This window comes from Chionomys nivalis, chromosome 24 (genome assembly GCF_950005125.1).
Source record: "Chionomys nivalis chromosome 24, mChiNiv1.1, whole genome shotgun sequence".
In the NCBI taxonomy this organism is placed as follows: Eukaryota; Metazoa; Chordata; class Mammalia; order Rodentia; family Cricetidae; genus Chionomys; species Chionomys nivalis.
In genome coordinates, this window is record NC_080109.1 from 33,255,160 (window position 1) to 33,266,151 (window position 10,992).

The 10,992-nt window shown below is 38.6% G+C and overlaps 1 pseudogene; it reads left to right on the top strand.

Moving 5' to 3' along the window:
- Window positions 1-10,359: 10,359 nt before the first annotated feature.
- On the top strand, window positions 10,360-10,734 carry LOC130865772 (40S ribosomal protein S3-like; annotated as a pseudogene).
- The last annotated feature ends 258 nt before the right edge of the window (window positions 10,735-10,992 follow it).

The following is a 10,992-nucleotide window of genomic DNA, read 5'->3' on the forward strand; positions in this document are numbered from 1 at the left end:
AGATTGGTAAGACATATGATGACTGTTCTGGCCTATTAGCCTCCAAAACACCTCCCAGAATTATAAAACCTTTCAGTAAACAGAAAGCTTTCTCCTAGTGCCAGCCTGGTTTCTCCAACTCCTGTGACCAAAGTGTGTGGTGTCTTTAGCATTCAGGTCTTAGCATCTATTCTGGTGGACAACCAAGTCTGCTTTCAATCAGCCCTGGTAAAGATGCATTTCACAAGGAAGTTTGGAAGAAATGGAAGATCTGAAAATGGAGGTAAGAGTGATATGAAAGAGTGCCATTGGGACAGGACATGATGACTTGTCCAATGTCAACACACACTATATATATACCTTCCATTACATGTATATATGTATATACATATATATGTGTGCATGTGTGTTTGTGAAAAAAAGTGCAAATGAAACTGCTAAAATATTAAGTGAATAAGATTCAGTATGCAATAAAGCTATGGGTCTTTAATTGTGAAGTTTTACTTATCTGAAACTCTCATTCAGGAACTAGTCAGAAGTAGTAATATATTAATAATATATTAAGAGATAGTCAAGGGGACAATAGAAGAGTTGAGGGGAGAAAAGTGTACATGGAAGTGAGATAAATACAATATTGGAGTATGAAACTCTCTAAAAGCATTAATAAAATCAATGTCAAGAAAGAATGTAAAATTCCCTTGACTAGTTAATCTCTTTAGAAGGTGTGCCATCGATAAGCAGATCATGGCAAATCAACAAGAAGCAAAAAGGCCACTTGACTCATGACAGAGTGTGTGTCTCAAAAAGAAAGAAATAAAGAAGAGAGAGAGAGAGAGAGAGAGAGAGAGAGAGAGAGAGAGAGAGAGAGAGAGAGAAGACAAAAACGAAAGAAAAGAAAAAGGAGATCAATGTCATGAGTGAAGAAGGGAGAAGCAGGAAGGGATTAGATCCAGATGTGATGGCCAGGATGGCACTCAGCAAGGCCTTGTCACTCAGAGGATCTGGATGGCTGCAATCTGAGATGGAACGGTCATCCAGCTGTACTCTGTGCTGGCGAGGAACCTATGCTAGCAAATTAACTTATTTTTAGTTTACGTTAGAAATCTTATAAACACACTCAAAGTTTTAAATGTTGACCCTGTAGTTAATTCTGAATTATCCACTCACTCCATTTGGGGCAAACATAAGACACAGACTCTCTAGGACCATAGGAGTCTCACTTCTGCTACAGATCACTTTTCTATATTTTTCAAACATATAAAATACTCATTTTACTCAAAATATAGGCCTTTAAACTCTCGAGCCCAGTGAAAATTTACTCCCATAATCCATCAGTTTGCCATCTCTAGTCTAGATCATTAAACTGTGTTCAGCTACCACTCTCAGGGAGTCCATTTCCAGTCATTGAAGAAGTGGGGATTCAGAAATTCCAGAGACCCGGGATTATTTACTGCCCAGTGACTTCGATGGCTCTTCTGTGTAGATTTATGGGCTCACTTGTTATGGTACATGATAAATATGCTTTGTCTGAGCTGCAGTTCCAAGATAACCATCGGGCTGGGAGCCCCCAGAACAATTAAATCACTTCTCATATATTTTAATGACTGTGGGGAACTCATTATATCTGGTTTTACTGAAGGCGTGTAAGTAGATATGAGCCTCACATTCCAATTTCATCTTTCATATGAGTTTGAACAATGTCTATGCTTCATCGTCATGCTTTTAACTGTGATTTTAAAATGCTGGAACACAAGGTCTGAATTACTGGATTTGCTTATTGCATTGGTCTGGCTGTGGCATTAAGGTTCAAGGACAGAGTGGCAATTCAAAACTAAAGCTTTTCCATATTAAACTTTACAAGAATCCACAAAATATAATTGTTCCATTCTAAAATTCTAAAGGCAAACACAGACTATGCTTTATTATTAAATAAGGCATGGGTATTTAACGAGTAACCTCACAGCACGACAATTTCAAAATACTTTACAAGTCTTAAGGCTGTGTTTGACCTGCGTTCTCTGCATCGCAGTGGGGAGACCGATGAGATTTGTATAAAGACAACTGAACTTTTACCCACTGAGTAAATAAGCCTGAATTCTTTATTTTCCAAAGGAAAAATCCTACCTAACAATATATAGTATAGGCTTTCCGAATCTATAGTGCTTTTTGGAAATAATAAATGTATGGGAGCTCTGGGATTTGGCAAAGGGTGCAGGAGTCAGAGCAGATTAGCAGACTCATCAATAACAATCAGAGGTTCCCCGTGTTGTGTCCTTCCCAGGTATCACAATTTATGCCACGCAACAATCTATGGACAAGAAGAGAACAAATAAATCAAAGACAGAGGGAACTGCTATTTTTGTCAGTTTGATTTCTTGTGCTATAATGTTGCTTCATGTAAATTTCAAACTGCACTCCTTGGTTTGTGTCTTTAGGAGGAAAAGAGGGACCGTGAAGTTGTGTGTGTAGGAAAGTGAAGGAAGATTTGGGAAAACTGGGAGAGGTGATTATAATAATAATAATAAATAAGTTTCTCAAAGGACAGATAAAACCATTGCTAAAATTAGGGATAAAAGTTCTTATGTAAAACTGAAGTCACTGGAAAATTAAAATTTTAAAAGTGTTAGAAGGAAAGTTTTGGGCTTTCATTGCTTTCATCAATTTGATAACAGTAGCATTTGGGACATTCACCATCTGTGCACATATTTTCAACCACTCTATTCTCTTACATCCTCAGGAAAAGAAGTGGATGCTGTTATATTGAATTCAGCTACTTATATATTAAAAAACAACACTGACTTAAATGCATTTGGAACATATTTTTGGCTTCCTAATTAAATGTCAGAAAGCAAACAATATGTGACTCTGAATAAAAATCTAAGACAATTTATAATGGACTTAACACATATATAATAATCTACACTTATACTTTGTTTTATATGAGAATGGAATCTCTGAAATTATGTTATCAAAGTAAACCTATTAAAGGAAATTATCCAAATGTAAAGCTTGATCTTGATGTGTAAGCAAATAATTTGCTAGTTGTTACTGTTGGTTTAATAAAATAGATAGTAATTTGTTAGTTTTTGCTGTTGTTTTAATAAAATGGATATTAATTTCCTAGTTGCTGCTGTCGTTTAAATAAAATAGATAAATTTTTTAGTTGTTGTTTTAATAAAATAGATAGTCCTATTGTGGCCATAGCAGTTGAGAAACTTGTAAATAGAACTGATTAAGACTGAGAATCTATTTTTTCTCTTTGACTGAAATAAGCAGAACATAGACAATGATGGATGGCTTTTGATTCTGTATAAATCAATTCCATCCAGAGCTTGTCCAGTGAATTTTAATTGAGTGCCCTTTCTATAGAGTCATTAATAAAATAAAACAAGAAAACCTGTATTTGCAATATAAAAACCATCAGCTTGGCTTAATATCAGTTATGTGTGTGTGAGTTTCCAGCAGCATCTGTCTACCTGTGATGATTCTAACTGTTAGAGTGGGATGTGGTTGGTAACACAAGCTTTTTTTCTAATAAACTAAATATAAATAGCAAATAATTCTAATATGATAGTTGAAACTATGTAGCAATTAAATGTTTTAATTCTGGTTTCTAAGGAAAAGAGGAAGTTAAGTAAATTTAGCCATTTTTGATTTGCTCACAATCTTCCCATCATCTTATGTGTGCCCCTTTCTCAGCAACAAAGCTGGGAATTTCTACTCATTGTTTTTCTTGCAAAGCAACAAATCTTTTCTAGATTGACAGTATTCAAATGTCTTACTAATGAGTAAGAACGTTTCTCAAAGTAGCCAAATAGTTCATAGAAATTCTTAAACTCTTCCTAGAGTAAGCAGAATAGAAAATGTGAACAAAGGCTAGTAGGCACAAAATATAAAAATAATTACCTATAAACAAACTCACCTTTCCATCATTTAAAATTTAAGAGAATATATTTTTCCCAATGATATCAGCCATCAAATCACTAATGGAGAATTACAGAACAACTAAACAAGACACGAATAAAAGAACAAACAAACAACAACCACAAAACAGGTAATAGCAGGCATCTGTGCAGATGGGACTAATAGCATTTTCCAATTTGATTTCACTATTTAAAAAAATGTTTTCGTTTTGAAAAAATAAGTAAAAATTGTACTTGTGAAATACATTCTCAGTGTGTTCCACCCAGAAGAAACGGTCATGAAGATAAAGGAAGAAAACAGTTTGAAAGGCCTTTTATTCCTAATAGCTGAAGAGATTTATTTAGGCAACACAAAGTACGAGCATGTTTATGTATGTCCAGTGTCTATGTGTGCTGTGTGTATGTTTGTGTCCATGGGTTAGCTTTGTGTAAAAGAATTAAAACTTCTATCAAAGCATTTATTAATCTTAGCTTAAACTAGACTCCGTTTTAGGCATGATCTTTTGGTAACTGGAGCTAATAGCTCTTCCAATTGACACTGAAATGCTACAGTTGCTGGATATTCAATTTCTGCACACCACAGACAGTGCCATTGTTCAATAGGTGCGAGGCCTTTGAGCATAGATAATTGATCATAAATCTTTAGGCAGCCCAGCTGGTATCCCATATGACTACAGAAAAGCACCATCTGGCCCCCAGTGCTTCCATGGTTCCCCAGAACCCACAGGTTAGAGAAGGAAAATCTGGCACCACATTAGGCCACTCTCCAACTGGTGGCAGATAAACGATCCCCTCACAGAAAGTGAAATGGGACAGTGAACTTGTGGTGGATTCTGCAGTCCTTGCTCTTTTCTGATCATGCCTGAAATATAAGGAATTCAACAATACATGGAGGTTATATTTTAAGATTCCTGTTTGTTGAAAAAAATTACTGTTTGGCTTAGATCAATAATAAATAGTACAGGGTCATGGAGATGCATTGCTTCTGTTGTGGCCTCTTGAATACTGGGATCATTTTATTAGATTTTGCCAATATGATTAAAAATAATGGCTTTTTTTCCCTTCATAATATCATGCTATCATGAGTGTGATTCAACCCTTCCCTAGGTTTACTATAAATACTCATGTGGCAGGATAGAAAAGTGCATTTCAACACCCAGAGGTAAGACAGCTGTTTTCATCGTAAGATGAAGATGCTAAAACCAATGGAGAAGTCCCCAAAGTGTGCAAGTTGAGATTCAAAGTAAGACCACTATGGAAAAAAAAAGTGTGTGTGTGTGTGTATGTCCTTAAAAGGAGTCATGTTCTAGAAGGAATCATTAGATAGAGTCAGTAAGACATGGATACCCAGACACCACAGCTTTCCCATCAGGACCATCTGCTTACCAGGTATCCAGGACTTTAGACGACCTTGCTCAAATGTCCCTGGACCACATCACTTTCCTTTTAATCTGTCTATGGCAGGGAAGGAGATCTTATTATCAAGGATAAGAACGGTCAAGGCAAGATCTTTGTGGAAGCTGCTTGTGTGCACATAAGAGTGAGAGCTCTGATGCGCACGGAACCTGAGGACACTGGCTGAGGAGAAAAAGATGAGGGCACTCAGTGGCCTGAGAGTGTGGGGGTGAGGCACAGTGAAACAAAAACACCATGGAGCATGAGAACTTTAAATTCTAACATTCTTTCCTTGGCACAAATAAAAAACGATAATTGAATCTCACATTCATTGGTTTGGTTGAAAAATTAAAACTTTAAAATACATTTTACTTAAATTTTAATGCTCATAAGAAACCTCTTTTAATATGGGTGAATATGAATTTAATTCCTTGTTTCTAAATATGATTAAAGGATAGTTTGTTTATTATTCAAGTGTTTCAAGAGTCTCATTTTAGTGATCAATGAATGATCTAACACACCTAACACAATACACCTAACACACCACACAAACAGGATTGGGTAAAAGAGTGCATGACCATCTGGGCAGATGTGGAAACAGAATTCAGCATTGTAAAAGTTGTGAAAGCCCCGAAGAAGCCATCAACAGGAGAAAGATATCTCAACACAATAAAACTATATATGGAAAACCAGTAGCCAACATTATGATAAATAGGGTGATAGCTGTGCAAGTGAGTACCCTACATTAAAATAAAGCATGGGTGTGCACTCTTATTAATGTAGTGCAGAACTCTTAAACTAAGAAAAGATAAACTTTCAAAGTACATATGATACAATCAGTATGTGAGCCAATGAAATATCATAGAATGTATAGTTCATAAAGAGAGAAAATATATCCAGCGTCTCTAGCCATCACGGAAATGGAAAACAAAGTGTACTGAAATCCTCCCTCAGCCCTGTTCGAGCAGTTTCCATCAATGGCCACAAAGGTTGGGAAGGGTGTGGGGGAAAGGAACCCCACAATGCTGATGAAGCAGAAATTAGAGCAATTCATTTTGCAATCACTGTGGTGATGCCACTAGCAGAGGCTTAGCATCCGACACAACTCTGTCAGTCTTCTAGGACATATATGTCCTTAGAATTCAGAGTCAGCATGGGGTGGAGATGGCTGTGTGTCCGTCTTCATTGCAACCACCTTCACAGTAGGTAAGTCGTGGAATGAGCATGGATGTCGACGAGCATGGGAATGGATAAAGAATGCATCATGCAAACACAGATGGATCAGGATCCAGGAAAGAAGATGAAACAATGTCATTACAGGGAAATGGATGGAAGCTGAGGCTCTCGTTTCTGTAAAATAAGTGACACTCAGAAAGACAGGGGCCATGTTTGCTTGCCTATGTGGAACTTAGATTGTCTTTTAATGACGTGGGGGTAGAAAGCGGTTGATGGCAGAAGCTGGGAGGCTGTCATAGTGAGGCCCATTGTGCTTTGTAACTGATATTCACTGTGGTAGTAAATTCTGATTATCAATCTGATTCAACTAAGGCACAGCTGGAGCATAAATGGGATACACCTTAGGAGTGAGTGCCTGTGAGACTTTTCCCAGAGGAAAAAAAAGTGTACGTGTGTGTGTATATATACTGATGAGTATACACACACACACGCACACACACACACACACACACACACACACACACACATATACTTGTAGTAGGAGCTGCAGGCTGGCGTTCCTGCCACCCAGCTCCCAGCTCCCAGCCGCCTGGCTAGCTCATGTCCCAAAATAACGACACACAAACTGTATTCTTTTAAACACTGCTTGGCCCATTAGCTCTAGCCCTTACTGGCTAATTCTCATATCCCAATCAACCCATCTCTAATAATCTGTGTAGCACTAGTCTTACCAGGAAAGATTCAGCATGTCTGACCTGGTGGCTGACTGCATCGCGTCTGCTCTGGAGCACAGCGGCATGGAGTCTGCTCCAGAGAGGAGAGGAAATGGCGTCTTAGCTCACTTCCTCTTCCTCCCCGCATTCTGTTCTGTTTACTCCACCCACCTATGTTCTAACCTATGAGGGCCAGTTTCTTTATTTTTTAACCAATGACCTTCCTCCATCATATACCGATTAGTATATATATTTATACTCATGAGTGTATACATATGTTAATATTTATTAACTTTCTTTACAAGATAAAAGCACTCAAATATTGCATATGGATAATCTTGTAGTCTTTTATGAGTACTGAAAACAGCATTTATATCTGAAGATATATACACACACAAGATTCAGACACACACACGTACACACATACACACACACACACACACTAGCTATGAGCCTGTAGAAAGACAAGTATAAAATTATGCCAAGAGTGAGGTTTTCTGTGACCCATCACTCTATGTATGCGGATTTCTAAAAATGTAAGTCTTCTATGGAATGTTTAATGAAAATACCGTGGTTTTTGCAAGATTGATACTATTTTCAGTGAGCATGACCTAATGATGTCACTGATTTATGAGTCTGTGGCCCTGGCTGAACCTTAGTGCCAGAGATGTTATCTGCTACACTATCCAGGGAGCTGTTTTTCATGTCTCCTTTAGTTGGTCTGGAGTCTGGATCTTGGGGGTTCCCACATACAGGGCCAGATCCTGGGATTTCTTCACAACCCACACAGAGATGTAGAACCCTCACACAGTTATTCAGGACACCAACATGACATGCACCATCATACTTGGAGGTGTCATTTTTCTAAGGACAAGCACTTTTCGCCCACCACTTCTATAAGCATTGAGGTAATTCGTAGTGAGCATGATTATTAGCAGGAGGGAGAGTTAGTCATCAATCCTCCAGGTTTTAGAGTAGCCACTTATCTCTTCTGTCACGCTTTTGATAAAGCAATTTAAAGGTATATTATGGGAGAGAGAAAATGAAGACTTTCACGGGGATTTAATGAATATGTCCCTTTGGACATAAACACAACTGAGAAAAATAGATCTTAATCATCTTCACATAAAAATATAAACTGCTGAAAACATTCTGATGTCTATTAGAAAACACAGTGTAACTCAGTGATGGGGCAGGATGTGGGGGAGTAGATACCAGTACTCAAAGAACATTCTAGTAACTCCCTGCAGCTCCACTGCTGACCTCCAAGGGGCAGTGTGGGCATCAGAGTGATCAGCCAGCACCTAGACCGTAGGTGGGACTAGAGGGAAAGAATGCACACATCATGGCTATACATTGTCACTCATGACACATGCCTCCAGGTGCTAGCATCTTCCAAATGGTTCTGCTCTTGACTTCTCAGTTACAGTGGCCTTAAAATCAGGCTTTCCTGACTCCCCCAAGCTCATGATTCTGGACAGGTGCAGTATTTGGCGGCTCACAGCTCACTAGAATGTCAAACATGAACTTAAACATCTAGTCAGACCATCCTACTTATGTTCCTTGGAGAAATGAGATAGTGTGCGAAACACACACAGTATAAGATCAGAGTTGACCTTGATGGGAAGCTCAGGTGTTGCACCAAAATGGACATGAAAACCACAGCGTTCTCACCTAATGACACACACATCTTTTCCAGGGAAAATAATGGCTAATCTTATGAACAACAAAGATTATGGGCACTGAGTGAATAGGGAAGACTGTGGATGAGCAAACCCACTCTAAAAAATCACACAAGTAATTTGAAAATAAGTGAAACTTCCTGTCATTTTAATGCATAGCTTAAGTGCTTAAGAGCATAGCTGTGGTCATAAAATAGAACTTATTTAATATTAATAATGTAGCCATAGAAAGAATAAGTGGTCTTCTGTAAAATTAACTCCAGGAAGTAACTTCTTATTTAATGTGTAAGTATAGAAGTTGAGAACAAATAGATAATTATCTGAGTGATGTCATTTTCTTCTACTATTTTATTCCAGTAATGTGTTTGAAAGATCTCACATGAAGAATTACAAAGGATTAGGCTTTAGACCATAGAGCCACTTTCTTGTGGACAGTCTGGCCAGTGTTTAGTATCAGTTTTTTTTTTTTACATGTTCCTTAGCTCTAAATTATAAACTGTCAATGAATCTCTTTGGTTGTGGATGTGCAGTCCCGCCCTACCCCTCACTCATCATGTATCCAAGCGTTAATATTGTGATACTCTCCAAAGAGAAAAACGGAAATAAACATTTAAAAGAATTTAATAAATTATAGCAATTTTCACAACATAGTTTTGTCATTAAAGATATTGAACACTAAAGGAAGTGATCCCAGGTGCTTATTTAAAAGTCAGCCAGTTACCTTGAGTGTGAGTGGGGTTCATGCCCGAGAATGCTGCATACACACATTTAGAGGCAGAGATAAATTCTATGTGTGACAGATATCATTCTAGTTCTCTGTTATCCCTTCCTATTATGGATTTTCAAAATTCTCATGATGATCTCCTTTCATCTTTAACCTTAATTATGCCAAGTAAATTATCCTGAGCATAGATTAAGTTAATGAAACAATTGCATATTAAATTATAGCAATATTATTATTGCAGCACTCTATGTAGAAAAGGTGGCCTCAAGAAGTCTGTGTGCCATTGCCCACACAGAGCTTCTATATTACAAACTCCTAGAAGTTACTAGAGTGTTCTTTGGGTACTGGTATCTACTCCCCACACTCTGCCCCATCATTGAGTTACACTGTGTTCTCTTATAGGCATCAGAATGTTTTCATCAGTTCATATTTTTAAGTGAAGATGATTAAGATCTATGTTGTTCAGCTGTGTTTATGTCTTGCTGTCGGGACTAATGAGTCTCGGCCTTCAGCTGCTCTTCCCTGCTGGAACCTTTTAATTGAAATTACTAGAAGCTATGCCTAGCTTAGAGGATCAGAGGATGGGATTTTCACCTGTTGGCCATTGACTGCAGTGTATTTAACCCTCCATGGTGCTATTAAAGAAAGGCTTTTGGTTTCAATGTTCTGTGTCTGTATTCTCAACCTCCAGCCCCTTGCCCGAAGCTCACGAACTGGGTTCTAGTGCACAGAGTGCAGACACGGGGGCGTGGTGCGCGGCATCTTGCTATGGTGTGCTGAAGTTCATTATGGAGAGTGGGACCAAGGACATTGAGGTTCTGGTGTCTGGGAAACTCTGAGGCAAGAGTGCCAAGACCATGAAGCTTGTGGATGGTCTGAGGATGTACAGTGGATGCCCTGGTAATGACTACATTGGCACTGATGTGTGCCATGGGCTGCTCACACATGGTGTGCTGAGCCTCAGAGCAAAGATTGTGTTGCCTGGGACCCAAGGGGGTAAGATTGTCCCTAGGAAGCCTCTACCTGCTCACATGAGCACTATGCAACCTTAAGATGAAATTCTGCCCACCACTCCCATCCCAGAACAGAAGGGTGGGAAGCCAAAGCCACCTGCCATGCACAAGTCAGTACCTACAATATAACAGGGTCTTGGCAGTTGCATCTGGAGGATGGATGGTGTTCTGTAAAGACATTTTATAAAGATTGTTCGCAAAAACAAAAGACCTGACAGATTGTGTCCAGTGTTCATCTGACTGGGTTTTGCTGGCCTTTAGAATGTCAATACCCTGTTTGTTTAAACTGGAGGGTTGAAGCAGAGTTGACCAGAAAAATCTTGGCTCAGTAAAGGACGGTGGCTACAGGACAGCACCCTGACCCTGTGGTTCAACTCTACAAGGTAA